At 38.3% G+C, this 11,100-nt stretch overlaps 1 protein-coding gene across 1 annotated transcript in view; it reads right to left on the bottom strand.

Moving 5' to 3' along the window:
* The window catches only part of LOC139763616 (uncharacterized), a 195,524-nt gene that overhangs the window by 34,112 nt on the left and 150,312 nt on the right, over nt 1-11,100 (bottom strand). The window lies entirely within an intron of this gene.

Here is an 11,100-nt window from a genome sequence, read left to right as displayed (position 1 = left end):
ACTCCGTGTGGCCGAGGTTACAGTAGTAAAGAAAGTAAACACAACACGAAAGAATGGCCCAACCCCCCCACATACACATTATATACATACACGTCCACCACACGTATCAAATACATATCTATTACATCTCAAAATATACATATAAATATAATATATATATAATATATATACAATAAATAAAATATATAATATATAATATATATATATATATAATATATATATATATATATTATATATATATATATATATATATATATATAATATATATATATAACACACACAGACAAATACATATATGCACATGTACATGATTCATACTGTCTGCCCTTATTCATTTCTGTCGCCACCCCGCTACACATGAAATGACAACCCCCTCCCCACGCATGTGCGCGAGGTACCACTAAGAAAAGACAAGAAAGGCCACATTCGTTCACATTCAGTCTCTAGCTATCATGTATAATGCACCGAAACAACAGCACCCTTTCCACATCCAGGAAGCGCAAAACTTTCCATGGTTTATTTACCCCAGACGGTTCACATGCCCTGCTTCAATCCATTGACAGCACGTCGACCCCGGTATATCACATCGTTCCAATTCGCTCTGTTCCTTGCACGCCTTTCCCCCTCCTGCATGTTCAGGCCCCGATCACTCAAAATCTTTTTCACTCCATCTTTCCACCTCAACTTTGGTCTCCCTCTTCTCCTCGTATCCTCCACCTCCGACACATATATCCTCTTTGTCAATGATTCCTCACTCATTCTCTCCGTGACCAAATCATTTCAAAACACCCGCTTCTGCTCTCTCAACCACACTCTTATTATCACCAAACATCTCTCTTACCCTTTTATTACTTACTCGATCAAACCACCTCACACCACATATTGTCCTCAAACATCTCATTTCCAACACAACCACCCTCTTCCGCACAACTCTATCTATAGCCCACGCCTCGGAACAATATAACGTTGTTGGAACCACTATTCGTTTAAGCATACCCATTTTTTTTTCCAAGATAACGTTCTCGACTTCCACACATTTTTCAGCGCTCCTAGAACTTTCGCCCCCCTCCCCCACCCAATGATTAACTTCCGCTCACCATGGTTCCATCCGCTGACAAATCTACTCCCAGGTGCCTAAAACACTTCCTCCAGTTTTTCTCCATTCAAACTTACCTCCCAAATGCCTTGTCCCTCAACACTACTATACCTAATAACCTTGCTCTTATTCACATTTACTCTCAGCTTTCTTCTTTCACACACTTTACCAAACTCAGTCACCAGCTTCTGCGGTTTTTCACACGAATCAGCATCCAGCGATGTATCATCAGCGAACAACAAGTAACTCATTTCCCAAGCTCTCTCATCTACAACAGACTGCATTCTTGCCCCTCTTTCCAAAACTCTTGCATTCACCTCCCTAACAACCCCATCCATAAACAAATTAAACAACCATGGAGACATAACGCACCCCTGCCACAAACCTACATTCACTGAGAACCAATCACTTTCCTCTCTTCCTACACGTACACATGCCTTACATCCTCGATAAAAACTTTTCACTGCTTCTAACAACTTTCCTCCCACACCATATATTCTTAATACCTTCCACAGAGCTTCTCTATCATCTCTATCATATGCCTTCTCCAGATCCATAAATGCTGCATACAAATCCATTTGCGTTTCTAAGTATTTCTCACATACATTCTTCAAAGCAAACACCTGATCCACACATCCTCTACCACTTCTGAAACCACACTGCTCTTCCCCTCTGATGCTCTATACATGCCTTCACTCTCTTGATCAATACCCTCCCAATTGATTTCCCAGGAATACTCAACAAACTTATACCTCTGTAATTTGAGCACTCACTTTTATCCCCTTTGCCTTTGTACAATGGCACTATGCACGCATTCCGCCAATCCTCAGGCACCTCACCATGAGTCATACATACATTAAATAACCTTACCAACCAGTCAATAATATAGTCATCCCCTTTTTTAATAAATTCCACTGTAATACCATCCAAACCCGCTGCCTTGCCGGCTATCATCTTCCGCAAAGCTTTCACTACCTCTCCTCTGTTTACCAAATCATTCTCCCTAACCCTCTCACATTGCACACAACCTCGATCTAAACACCCTATATCTGCCACTCTATCATCAAACACATTCAACAAATCTTCAAAATACTCACTCCATCTCCTCACATCACCACTAATTGTTATCGCCTCCCCATTAGTCCCCCTTCACTGATGTTCCCATTTATCCCCTTGTTTTAAGCACTTTATTTACCTCCTTCCAAAATATCTTTTTATTCTCCCGAAAATTTAATTATACTCTCTCACCCCAACTCTCATTTGATCTCTTTTTCACCTCTTGCACCTTTCTCTTGACCTCCTGTCTCTTTCTTTTATACATCTCCCACTCACTTGCATTACTTCCCTGCAAAAATCGTCCAAATTCCTCTTTCTTCTCTTTCACTAATAATCTTACTTCTTCATCCCACCACTCACTACCCTTTCTAATCTGCCCACTTCCCACGCATCTCATGCCACAAGCCTCTTTTGCGCAAGCCATCACTGATTCCCTAAATACATCCCATTTCTGCCCCACTCCCCTTACGTCCTTTGTTCTCACCTTTTTCCATTCTGTACTCAGTCTCTCCTGGTACTTCCTCATACAAGTCTCCTTCCCAAGCTCACTTTCTCTCTCCACTCTCTTCACCCCAACATTCTCTCTTCTTTTCTGAAAACCTCTGCTACAAATGTTCATTTTCGCCTCCACAAGATAATGATCAGACATCCCTCCAGTTGCACCTCTCAGCACATTAACGTCCAAAAGTCTCTCTTTCGCGCGCCTATCAATTAACATGTAATCCAATAACGCTCTCTGGCCATCTCTCCTACTTTCATACGTGTACTTATGTATATCTCTCTTTTTTTAAACCAGGTATTCCTAATCACCAGTCCTTTTTCAGCACATAAATCTACAAGCTCTTCACCATTTCCATTTACAACACTGAACACCTCAAGTACACCAATTATTCCTTCAACTTCCACATTACTCACCTTTGCATTCAAATCACCCATCACTATAACCCGGTCTCGTGCGTCAAAACTATTAACACACTCACTCACCTGCTCCCAAAACACTTGCCTCTCATGATCTTTCTTCTCATGCCCAGGTGCATATGCACCAATAATCACCCATCTCTCTCCATCCACTTTCAGTTTTACCCATATCAATCTAGAGTTTACTTTCTTGCACTCTATCATATACTCCCACCACTCCTGTTTCAGGAGTAGTGCTACTCCTTCCCTTGCTCTCGTCCTCTCACTAACGCCTGACTTTACTCCCAAGACTTTCCCAATCCACTCTTCCCCTTTACTCTTGAGCTTCGTTTCACTCAGAGCCAAAACATCCAGGTTCCTTTCCTCAAACATACTACCTATCTCTCCTTTTTTCTCATCTTGGTTGCATCCACGCACATTTAGACACCCCAATCTGAGCCTTCGAGGAGGATGAGCGCTCCCCGCGTGACTCCTTCTTCTGTTTCCCCGTTTAGAAAGTTAAAATACAAGGAGGGGAGGGTTTCTGGCCCCGCTCCCGTCCCCTTTAGTCGCCTTCTACGACACGTGAGGAATGCGTGGGAAGTATTCTTTCTCCCCTAACCCCAGGGATAAATATAGATAGATAGGTATATATTTATTATAGTTAGTCGCTGTCTCCCTCGTTAGCGAAGTAGCGCAAAGGAACAGGCCCAACCCACCCACATACACATGTATATACATAAACACACACACACGCACATATACATATCTATACATTTTAACGTGTACATACAAATACATACACAGACATATACGTATACATGTATACGCATGTACATATTCATACTTACTGCTTTCATCCATCCTCGTCGTCACCCCGCCACTATTTTTATTACCACACATCTCTCTTACCCTTTCATTGCTTACTCGATCAAAACACCTCACACCACATATTGTCCTCAAACATTTCATTTCCAGCATATCCACCCTCCTCTGCACAACCCATGCCTCACAACAATATAACATTGTTGGAACCACTATTCCTTCAAACATACACCTTTTTGCTCTCCGAGATAACGTTTTCGTCTTCCTCACATTTTTCAACGCTCCCAGAACCTTCACCCCCTCCCCGACCCTGTGGCTCACTTCCGCTTCCATGGTTCCATTCGCTGCTAAGTCTACTCCCAGATATCTAAAACACTTCACTTCCTACAGTTTTTCTCCATTCAAACTTACCTCCCAGTTGACTTGTCCCTCAACCCTACTGTACCTAATAACCATGCTCTTATTCGCATTTACTCTCAGCTTTCTTCTTTCACACACTTTAACAAACTCAGTCACCAACTTCCGGAGTTTCTCACCCGAATCAGCTGTATCATCAGCGCTGGTAAGTTGTATGGGAGGGGATTGATTGAGAGGGTGAAGAAGTGGTAGAGGATGTGTGGATCAGGTGTTTGCTTTGAAGAAACTGTGACTAATATTTGTGGATGTGTTCAGTTTGACGATGAAATAATATAGTAACGGAAGAAGTGAGTTGTGGATGTGTTCTGTTTGACAAAGAAATGATATAGTAACGGAAGAAGTGAGTCGTGTATGTGTTCAGTTTGACGATGAAATGATATAGTAACGGAAGAAGTGAGTTGTGGATGTGTTCAGTTTGACGATGAATTGATAAAGTAACAGAAGAAGTCAGTTGTGGATGTGTTGAGGTTGACGGTGAAATGATATAGTAACGGAAGAAGAAGTGAGTTGTGGATGAGTTCTGTTTGACAAAGAAATGATATAGTAACGGAAGAAGTGAGTTGTGGATGTGTTCAGTTTGACGATGAAATGCTATAGTAACAGAAGAAGTGAGTTGTGGAAGTGTTCAGTTAGACGATGAAATGATTAAGTACCGGAAGAAGTGAGTTGTGGATGTCTTCAGTTTGACGATGAAATGATATAGTAACGGAAGAAGTGATTTGTGGATGTCTTCAGGTTGACGATGAAAAACTTGATGGTCCAATGATGTCATGTACATGTGAAGATACAGTTCTGAAATGATAAGTTAGAAAGTAAACTTGAACATCTGGAAACTACAGAATATATATATATATATATATATATATATATATATATATATATATATATATATATATATATATATATATATATATATATATATATATATATATATATATATATATATTATTTATTTATTTATTATACTTTGTCGCTGTCTCCCGCGTTTGCGAGGTAGCGCAAGGAAACAGACGAAAGAAATGGCCCAACCCACCCCCATACACATGTATATACATACGTCCACACACGCAAATATACATACCTACACAGCTTTCCATGGTTTACCCCAGACGCTTCACATGCCCTGCTTCAATCCACTGACAGCACGTCAACCCCGGTATACCACATCGCTCCAATTCACTCTATTCCTTGCCCTCCTTTCACCCTCCTGCATGTTCAGGCCCCGATCACACAAAATCTTTTTCACTCCATCTTTCCACCTCCAATTTGGTCTCCCTCTTCTCCTTGTTCCCTCCACCTCCGACACATATATCCTCTTGGTCAATCTTTCCTCACTCATCCTCTCCATGTGCCCAAACCACTTCAAAACACCCTCTTCTGCTCTCTCAACCACGCTCTTTTTATTACCACACATCTCTCTTACCCTTACGTTACTCACTCGATCAAACCACCTCACACCACACATTGTCCTCAAACATCTCATTTCCAGCACATCCATCCTCCTGCGCACAACTCTATCCATAGCCCACGCCTCGCAACCATACAACATTGTTGGAACCACTATTCCTTCAAACATACCCATTTTTGCTTTCCGAGATAATGTTCTCGACTTCCACACATTCTTCAAGGCCCCCAGGATTTTCGCCCCCTCCCCCACCCTATGATCCACTTCCGCTTCCATGGTTCCATCCGCTGCCAGATCCACTCCCAGATATCTAAAACACTTCACTTCCTCCAGTTTTTCTCCATTCAAACTCACCTCCCAATTGACTTGACCCTCAACCCTACTGTACCTAATAACCTTGCTCTTATTCACATTTACTCTTAACTTTCTTCTTCCACACACTTTACCAAACTCAGTCACCAGCTTCTGCAGTTTCTCACATGAATCAGCCACCAGCGCTGTATCATCAGCGAACAACAACTGACTCACTTCCCAAGCTCTCTCATCCCCAACAGACTTCATACTTGCCCCTCTTTCCAAAACTCTTGCATTTACCTCCCTAACAACCCCATCCATAAACAAATTAAAAAACCATGGAGACATCACACACCCCTGCCGCAAACCTACATTCACTGAGAACCAATCACTTTCCTCTCTTCCTACACGTACACATGCCTTACATCCTCGATAAAAACTTTTCACTGCTTCTAACAACTTTCCTCCCACACCATATATTCTTAATACCTTCCACAGAGCATCTCTATCAACTCTGTCATATGCCTTCTCCAGATCCATAAATGCTACATACAAATCCATTTGCTTTTCTAAGTATTTCTCACATACATTCTTCAAAGCAAACACCTGATCCACACATCCTCTACCACTTCTGAAACCACACTGCTCTTCCCCAATCTGATGCTCTGTACATGCCTTCACCCTCTCAATCAGTAACCTCCCATATAATTTACCAGGAATACTCAACAAACTTATATATATATATATATATATATATATATATATATATATATATATATATATATATATATATATATATATATATATATATATATATAAAGTCCTGGGAGCCTTGAAGAATGTGTGGAGGTCGAGAACATTATCTCGAAAAGCAAAAATGGGTATGGTTGAAGGAATAGTGGTTCCAACAATTTTGTATGGTTGCGAGGCGTGGGCTATGGATAGAGTTGTGCGCAGAGGGTGGATGTGCTGGAAATGAGATGTTTGAGGACAATGTGTGGTGTGGGGTGGTTTGATCGAGTAAGTAACGTAAGGGTAAGAGAGATGTGTGGAAATAAACAGAGCGTGGTTGAGAGAGCAGAAGAGGGTGATTTGAAATGGTTTGGGCACATGGAGAGAATGAGTGAGGAAAGATTGACCAAGAGGATATATGTGTCGGAGGTAGAGGGAACGAGGAGAAGAGGGAGACCAAATTGGAGGTGGAAAGATGGAGTGAAAAAGATTTTGTGTGATCGGGGCCTGAACATGCAGGAGGGTGAAAGGAGGGCAAGGAATAGAGTGAATTGGATCGATGTGGTATACCGGGATTGACGTAATGTCAGTGGATTGAATCAAGGCATGTGAGGCGTCTGGGGTAAACCATGGAAAGCTGTGTAGGTATGTATATTTGCGTGTTTGGACGTATGTATATACATGTGTATGGGGGGGGTTGGGCCATTTCTTTCGTCTGTTTCGTTGCACTACCTCGCAAACGCGGGAGACAGCGACAAAGCAAAAAATAAAAAATAAAAAACATATATATATATATATATATATATATATATATATATATATATATATATATATATATATATATATATATATATATATATATATATATATATATATATATATATATATTTATATATATATATATATATATATATATATATATATATATATATATATATATATATATATATATATATATATATATATATATATATATATATATACATATATATATACACACACACACACACACATATATATATATATATATATATATATATATATATATATATATATATATATATATATATATATATATATATTATACTTTGTCTCTGTCTCCCGCGTTAGCGAGGCAGCGCAAGGAAACAGACGAAAAAATGGCCCAACCCACCCACATACACATGTATATACATACACGTCCACACACGCAAATATACATACCTATACATCTCAACATATATATATATATATATATATATATATATATATATATATATATATATATATATATATATATATATATATGTATATATATATATATATATATATATATATATATATATATATATATATATATATATATATATATATATATATATATATATGTATATATATATATATATATATATATATATATATATATATATATATATATATATATATATATATATATATATATATATATATATATATATATACATATATATATATATATATATATATATATATATATATATATATATATATATATATATATATATATATGTGTGTGTGTGTCGTAGAAAGCGACTAGAGGGGACGGGAGCGGGGGGCCAGAAATCCTCCCCTCCTTGTATTAACTTTCTAAAATGGGAAACAGAAGAAGGAGTCACGCGGGGAGTGCTCATCCTCCTCGAAGGCTCAGAGTGGGGTGCCTAAATGTGTGTGGATGTAACCAAGATGTAAAAAAAGGAGAGATAGGTAGTATGTTTGAGGAAAGGAACCTGGATGTTTTGGCTCTGAGTGAAACGAAGCTCAAGGGTAAAGGGGAAGAGTGGTTTGGGAATGTCTGGGGAGTAAAGTCAGGGGTTAGTGAGAGGACAAGAGCAAGGGAAGGAGTAGCACTACTCCTGAAACATGAGTTGTGGGAGTATATGATAGAATGTAAGAAAGTAAATTCTAGATTAATATGGGTAAAACTGAAAGTTGATGGAGAGAGATGTGTGATTATTGGTGCATATGCACCTGGGCATGAGAAGAAAGATCATGAGAGGCAAGTGTTTTGGGAGCAGCTGAATGAGTGTGTTAGTGGTTTTGATGCACGAGACCAGGTTATAGTGATGGGTGATTTGAATGCAAAGGTGAGTAATGTGGCAGTTGAGGGAATAATTGGTATACATGGGGTGTTCAGTGTTGTAAATGGAAATGGTGAAGAGCTTGTAGATTTATGTGCTGAAAAAGGACTGGTGATTGGGAATACCTGGTTTAAAAAGCGAGATATACATAAGTATACGTATGTAAGTAGGAGAGATGGCCAGAGAGTGTTATTGGATTACGTGTTAATTGACAGGCGCGCGAAAGAGAGACTTTTGGATGTTAATGTGCTGAGAGGTGTAACTGGAGGGATGTCTGATCATTATCTTGTGGAGGGTAAGGTGAGGATTTGTATGGGTTTTCAGAAAAGAAGAGAGAATGTTGGGGTGAAGAGGGTGGTGAGAGTAAGTGAGCTTGGGAAGGAGACTTGTGTGAGGAAGTACCAGGAGAGACTGAGTACAGAATGGAAAAAGGTGAGAACAATGGAAGTAAGGGGAGTGGGGGAGGAATGGGATGTATTTAGGGAATCAGTGATGGATTGCGCAAAAGATGCTTGTGGCATGAGAAGAGTGGGAGGTGGGTTGATTAGAAAGGGTAGTGAGTGATGGGATGAAGAAGTAAGATTATTAGTGAAAGAGAAGAGAGAGGCATTTGGACGATTTTTGCAGGGAAAAAATGCAATTGAGTGGGAGAAGTATAAAAGAAAGAGACAGGAGGTCAAGAGAAAGGTGCAAGAGGCGAAAAAAAAGATATTTATATATATATATATATATATATATATATATATATATATATATATATATATATATATATATATATATATATATATATATATATATATATCCCCTATCCCTGGGGATAGGGGAGAAAGAATACTTCCCACGTATTCCCTGCGTGTCGTAGAAGGCGACTAAAAGGGGAGGGAGCGGGGGGCTGGAAATCCTCCCCTCTCAATTTTTTTTTAATTTTCCAAAAGAAAGAACAGAGAAGGGGGCCAGGTGAGGATATTCCCTCATTGGCCCAGTCCTCTGTTCTGAACGCTACCTTGCTAACGCGGGAAATGGCGAATAGTTAAAAAAAAAAAAAAAAAAAATATATATATATATATATATATATATATATATATATATATATATATATGTATATATATATATATATATATATATATATATATATATATATATATATATATATATATATATGTATATATATATATATATATATATATATATATACGTTGAGATGTATAGGTATGTTTATGTGCGTGTGTGGACGTGTATGTATATACATGTGTATGTAGGTGGATTGGGCCATTCTTTCGTCTGTTTTCTTGTGCTAACCAGCTAACGCTGGAGACATCGACAAAGTATAATTAATTAATCAACATTATATATATATATATATATATATATATATATATATATATATATATATATATATATATATATATATATATGTATATATATATATGGTCTGCTTTTCAAATATTCGAATCAAATTCAAAATACTTATTGATGTTTAAGTTATACCTCAAAGTGGACATTCAAGCTTTGCTTGCATATCCACCGACCACAATTCCTCAAACAAAACTTCAGATACGAATAACAAAATCTCTTGCAAAAATCAAAATAAATATTTTACAATAAAAGTGAAATATCTGTTTTAAGAGACAGAGGGCAGGAAAGACCACATGGTCTGTGGCAGGAGGGACCACATGGTCTGTGGCAAGAAAGACCACATGGTCTGTGGCAGGAGGGATCACATGGTCTGTGGCAGGCAGGACCACATGGTCTGTCGTCTCTTTCAGGGTAATCTTGTCTGATTTATGTGACATTTACATATATTTACCTACATCTCGACAGATGGGAATATTATGTGTTTCTCATAAGTTCTGTTAATTTGTTTCTACAAATATTTCACCGACTTTTACGCTCATAAACCCATATTTTCCTTCATTCAAATTTTACCAGAGAATCACCAATAATGGTCTGCATCAACGACCATGTATTATATAAACCTTAAGCACCAGTGACAAACAAATTCGTCCACAGGTTTCGGTGTGAGTGGGAAGTGATGGAGTGTAGATTTAGGCCTCCAGGTATATTTCGATGAGGTTTCCATAAACTCTGTTGATTTCTAGTTGCAGTTTACCTACTTCTTGTCATCCTACTTGATCAATATAGCCATTCCCGCTCACTGATCTAATAATTGTAAGATAGAATTAGTGTCCCAAATTACGATTCTCGGTCTAAATTGTTTCTATTATCATGGAATCCATCCGTAGTTTTTTATTATATAATCCATAAGTTATTTCTATGGTATT

Source organism: Panulirus ornatus, chromosome 47 (assembly GCF_036320965.1).
Source record: "Panulirus ornatus isolate Po-2019 chromosome 47, ASM3632096v1, whole genome shotgun sequence".
In the NCBI taxonomy this organism is placed as follows: domain Eukaryota; kingdom Metazoa; phylum Arthropoda; class Malacostraca; order Decapoda; family Palinuridae; genus Panulirus; species Panulirus ornatus.
Note: the sequence above shows the minus strand (reverse complement) of the source record. Positions and strands in the feature narration are given on the sequence as shown.